This window comes from Equus asinus, chromosome 14 (genome assembly GCF_041296235.1).
Source record: "Equus asinus isolate D_3611 breed Donkey chromosome 14, EquAss-T2T_v2, whole genome shotgun sequence".
Classification (NCBI taxonomy): domain Eukaryota; kingdom Metazoa; phylum Chordata; class Mammalia; order Perissodactyla; family Equidae; genus Equus; species Equus asinus.
In genome coordinates, this window is record NC_091803.1 from 25230931 (window position 1) to 25237060 (window position 6130).

A 6130-nucleotide genomic window follows, 5' to 3' on the forward strand; every position below is an offset into this window, starting at 1 on the left:
TCTGGGGTCCCCATTAGACTCCACTATGCATCCTCCCCAAAATGAAAGACCTCCGCTTGGTGCTGAAATCCTTTTTGGGTCTGGTTCCATGGGGCTCTCATTAGTTGGGAGAGGACAGTAGGTACAGAGCAGATGGGACCAGAGAAAAGTTCAGTTGAGGGAGGAAGGGATGGGTGGCTGGGGGTCCAGGTTCAGATGTCAAACTTCCTTCCATGCTAAGTCAGGACTCAGGGATCTAAGGAGAGGATTTAAATTCAGTCCCCCAAACACACCTGAGGTCTCACTCACCTGCCCCTACCATCACCTCAAGCCTTGGGGGCCCACTCTCTAACCCTTCCTGGGTATCTCTGAGAGGAACCAGGACATGAGGGTTCCCTAGGGTAAAGGTGGTCCCCAAGGTGACTCAAGAAGGTTCACCTCCCAGAAGGGCTCCTCTCAGAAGGGCCCAGTCTGGAGCTGCCTCTCCCCTCTGAGAACCCACTCTCTTCTCTGTCCTTTGCCAGCAGGAGAGAAAAACAACTCTCCTCCACAAAGGCTCCTTCCCCAGGAGGATTCTGAGGGTCCCAGTCTGCCTTGAGGGAGGTATCCTACTCCTTTGCTCCTTCCCCAACCCTGGAGACCAGCAAGGGGCCTGGGACGGGGCAGATCAAGAAAACAACAAGCTCATCTCAGATGTCAAAGCCCCAGACAGGCCAAGGCCTTTGTCCTTCATGCATCAAACATGCACTGGGCACCCGCCACGGCCAGGCTCTGAGCACACAGCAGAGATTCATCTAACAGAGGTGCCAAGCAGAAGTGGATGCCGCTTTTGGTGATACCCTGAACTAAAGAGGCCATTCTCACAGGACACAGCCTAGCGGTGCCACCTGGGGCTGCATCTGTTCTCTCTAATACGCACCTCCACCCCTGCGTCCTTCTGCCTTTTCTCCAGGGAAAACACGGACACACTCAGCTAGGCAGCCTTCCCTGCTCCAGGGAACTTGGATCTCCGAGCTGCAGCTCCTCAGACCTGAAGGGGGAAAACTGAACCCCCATAGAACCAGGGGCACTTCTGGATGCCACGACAAGGAAGTTGGGACCCATGGATGAGCTGGGAACTGGAAGGCGAAACACTTGGGATCTAGGAGGGAATCAGAGGCTGACAGACCAGAAGGAGAAGTGTACCAGGAGTCACAAACTCAAATGCCTCCAGGACCCAAGCAGATAAAATAAATGGTGGAAGCCAGAATAAGACAAAGGGGAGCAGGCTGTGGCCAACTGGAGAATGTATGCTGCACCCACAGTATTCCAATTAGGAAAGAAATCTACCAGGCTGAGTCTCAAGCTCACCCTCGAACCCAGAAATGGGTTAGCCCTAGAGGCACCTCCAGATCTGCGAGCTGCGAGGTGATGCCATTACGCAAGGAGATGGATCCTGGTCAGGCAAAAGCAACACGTGCCCTCCTCGCTGGGGAATGGATTTCTAGGCAGAGGAGACTGCATGGGCAAAGGCTCAGAAGTAGGAAATGGCTTGGATTGTTTGATTTGAAGCTGGGATCAGGAGAGGCAAGATGGCTAGGAGCTGGGCTGGGTCCAGACCACAAAATGGTAAGTCAGAGGACTCGGACTCTGTCCCAAGAACAGTCAGATTGAAGCTGGAAAGTGAGATAAGCATATTTGCAGTTTAGGTCCAGTCCACTCCAGGAAGATGTATTTGAGGGGGTCAGAGTGGCTGCAGAGAGACCAGGAGGAGGCTGATGTAGCCATTCAGAGGGCTTGAATGTGGGTTGTGGCAGTGGGGTTGGAGAGAAGAGAATGCAGGCGGAGGAAACATCTGCAAAGGCTTCGAGCGCAGCTGGAGCCTGATGGGTTCAGGGCAGTGGGAAGAGTTGGGTATGGCTGTGGGGATGGAGAGAGAGGGGTGTGGAAGGCAGAAAAGGAATCTGATACCTCACCTGGTAACGTCCTATCTATCTGGCTACACTTCCTCCCAGCCTGGCCAGCCTGGGATGAGGCTTGAATGATTTCTCTAGGCTGCCCCACCCCCAGCTTAAAGCCCATGCCGATTACGGCAAATGTGCCCAACAAATCGGGTGCTGCTGTCAGCATATAATGCATCAGCAACGCTGGCTGGTGGGTGAGAAGGGAACATGCGTTGACTGAGTGCCCTTGCTCAGCAGGTGTAGGTCCCTTTCCCTCAATTAATACTCTTGGGGAGTGGGTGTTAGCATCTCCATTTTACACATAAGAAACTGAGGCTTTGTGATGTTAAGAGAGCTGCTCAGGATCACATATCAATAGAGCAGTAAAGCAGAATTTGAATCTGTATCATTCACGCATTCAATAAATATTTATTGAATGCCTACTATGTGCCAGGCTCTATTCTAGATGCCAGATTTACAACAGGGAGGAAACAGACAAAAGTTCCTGTCTATATTCTAGTGTCAGGGGTGAGCTGGTGGTCGGGAGAATAAACAGTGAAAAAATACCTAAGAATACTAAATGGCAAATCCTCTCCTGGCCACCAGAGGGCACTGCAATCACACCAGCTTCCACTCCCCTCTAAGTCCATCTCCCTTTCTGGGTTCCAAAGATAACAGCCCAGGAGACTGTGAAAGCTAAGTGTAGCATCGGCTTAAGAAGGCAAGCTGAGGACGGGTGTGCAGCAGTTCCTTTTTTCACCCACTTTTCCAGCTTAATTCCCTCATCAGATCCCCATCTAAGTGCCCAAGGCATCTCAGTGATTTTTCAAGGCCCTGAGTACTCCAGAGATCACCAAGACGCACATTCGCTCACCAGCCCATCCTTCCATTTACCCTCCTGCCCACCCACCTACCCTATCCACCCACTCAGCTTCTATCTATCCTCCTTCTCACCTACCCACCCGATCCATGCATCCCCTTTCCGTCAACCCATCCCTCTTCCCACCCTCCACCCACCCACCATTGGGGCGCTCTGTCTAGAGGGTCAGACCAGGTTGACAGAGCCAGTGAACTCAATGGGCATGAGTTTTAGCGAGCCAAGGCCAGTGAAAGCTGAAAGCATTTAAAAATGGCAAGACATCATCAGCAAACCAAATGGTATCCAAAAACAATTCAACTTTGGATCTTTAAAAAATCCCACTGTGGTATTATGCGGTGTGGATACGTATATTAATTTACTGCTAGCCCTTCAAGACAATACAGTATGTAAAATTCCATAAATGTGTCAGCACCTCTGAGCTTTGTTCCAATCACTTCTTGAGAAATAACAGATCATTTTGGCAGTTACTCAGTAACACTGAAGACCTGCTTTCTGAGGCCCCAAGTAGCTGAGCTTGTAAGACCAAACAACAAAGTGCTGAAGAGGATCTGACCATGAGTCTGTGAATAACATCTCCATCAATCACTGTGCACGTCAGATTTACCCCAGATAATGGGGGCTTTCTTTATTTCAGGTACATGGTGCTCTTTCAATCACTGGAATCTGTACAGCACACCCAGAAAATGATAAGGGGCAAAGAGACCCTCATATATACCTCTAGTTTGGTGGGTCACTGGGTGACCTCTTTCTTACCTCGCAGCTCTTCAGCTAAAAGATGCAGAAGCCTTAGACAGGACCAACAAAGACTTAGCCTGCAAGTCACTTGCTTCTTGATATTTGGCTACTTTTTCACCAAAGGAAAGCATTTTTGCTGGAATAATATATCAAAATATAAAGGACAATGCTGATTTCTTAAAGGCTGGATAAAATCATGCTTCCCACATTAAAAAAACCCAACAGCAATAAAAGCCACTTAACTGTAATCTCACCAAGAACCAAAAATATTTCAATTTTATTTTTTTACATGAGTTGCTTTGTTTTCTCAGAATGTTATGAGCCAGAAGGGTAATTCATTGAGACTTGGCAGTTTCTTAGGTAAAGAATTGTCCTAAACACATTTTTGTATTATTGATGTAGTAACTTCCCAAATACATGAACAATTTCAAGGGTTAAACCAAGCCTTGCATTTTTGTTTCCAATCTAATTAATTCCAGTGGGTGAAAAGTCCATTCCCTGTGTTTGGGAAAAGCATAGAAGATGCAGAAGAAGTGTTCCCGTGACCTTTGTGTGGCAACAATTCGACGATGCTCTGCCTTGAATAATTAAAAAAGATCCATACATCTTCTCTGACAGTAAATTTATCCTCTCCTTTCTTTCTCCCTCTCTCTCTCTCTTCTGTTTTCTTTTTTTAACGTGAAGTGCCTAGCAGAGTGCCTGGCTCATTGTAAATATTCAATTAGTGAGAACTCTCATTATTATTACTGATGTCATTATTAACATGTCCATCTTACATGTGAAGAAACTAAGCACTATTAGAGCCTCAAAAAGACTTGACAAGAGAACAAGATTTTTTATACCTTTTTACCTTTGACCTTTATCCTCTCCTTTTTCATTTTTCAGTTGTTAATTAATTTAGTTATCAGGGTATAAAACGAAAAAGTAAAAATCTCCAGTCACTCCCATCCTCCTGAGGTAATCGTTTTTAAGTAGTAGTTTTTAATTCTTCCTGGCGCTCCCTCTTGAATTGCAAAGGTGGCCATTTATAGCTTTGAGTTCTATTGATTCCCTAGGTGAAGGACAAAGGTTCTAGCTCACTCACACTTTTTCTTTACTTTTGTTAGTTATATTTTTATTAGTAGTCTTTCTATTGGCTGTCATTATAACTTTAAATAATATGTATAGTCCCTTCTTCTTGATGCATTAATTTTTAGAAATTGAAATATAATTTACACACTATAAAACTCTTTCAAAGTGTTCAACTCCGTGGTTTTTAGTATGTTCAGAGAGTTGTGAGACCATCATCACTGTATCATTTCAGAACATCTTAATAATGCCCGAAGAAATCCCATACCCATTAGCAGTCTCTGCCCGTTCCCTTCTCCCCTCAGACACTGGCAACCATTATTCTATTTTCTGTCTCTATGGATTTGCCTATTCTGGGCATTTCATGTAAACAGATTCATACAATACGTGGTCTGCTGTGTCTGGCTTCTTTCACTTAGCATGTTTTCAAGGGTCATCCAGGTTGTAGTATGTATCAGTATTTCGCTCCCTTTTATGGCTGAGTGTTACATTGTGTGAATAGGCAACATTTTGTTTATCCATTCATCAGTTGGTGGTTATGTGTATTGTTTCCACTTTTTGGCTTTTATGTGTAATGCTGCTATGAAAATTCATGTACAAGTTTTTGTGTGAACATATGTTTTCAATTTCTCTTGGGTATATACATAGGAATAGAATTTCTGGGTCATGTTTAACTTTTTGGAGAACTCCCAAACTGTTCTCCAAAGCCATTGCACCATTTTACATCCCACCAGCAATGCACAAGGGTTCCAATTTCTCTGCATCCTCACTAACACTTGTTATTGTCTGTCTTATTGATTATAGCCATCCCACTGGGTGTGGAGTAGTGTCTTGTTGCAGTTTTGATTTGTATTTCCCTAACAACTGATGATGTTGAATATCTTTTCATGTGCTTATATGTCGTAGATTGCTTTGTATCCTGCAACCTTGCTGAATTCATGATGATTTTTTGTGGATTCCTTAGGATTTTCTATGTACAAGATCATAACATCTGAAAAATAGAGTTTTACTTCTTCCTTTCTAATCTGGTTGCATTTTTTTCTAGACCATTTACATTTAATGTGATTATTGATATGGTTAGATTTGAGTCTATCATCTTGCTATTTGTTTTTTATTTGTCCTATCTGTTCTTTGTTCCCTTTTTCCTCTTTACTTTTTTTTTTTTTTTTTTTTTGGTAGTTGCTGTAGGGTTTATAGTATTCATCTTTAACTTGTCTCAGTCTGCCTTTGAGGGCTATTATACCTCATCATCTGTAGTATAAAATCCCTACAATTGTATCCTTCCATTTCTCCCCTCCTGGCCTTTATGTTATTGTCATGCATTTAACATTTACGTGTGTAAACATTGTAAACCACAGTACACTGTTATTATTTTTGTTGAAACAATTATCTTTTAAAGGTATTTAAATAATAAGAAAACAATCTTACATATTTCTGACATGTATTTCTGATAGCTACTATTTCTGATGCTCCTCATTCTTTTGTGTAAATCTAGATTTCCTTCTAGGATTATTTTCCTGATGCCTGAAAGATATCCTTTAACATT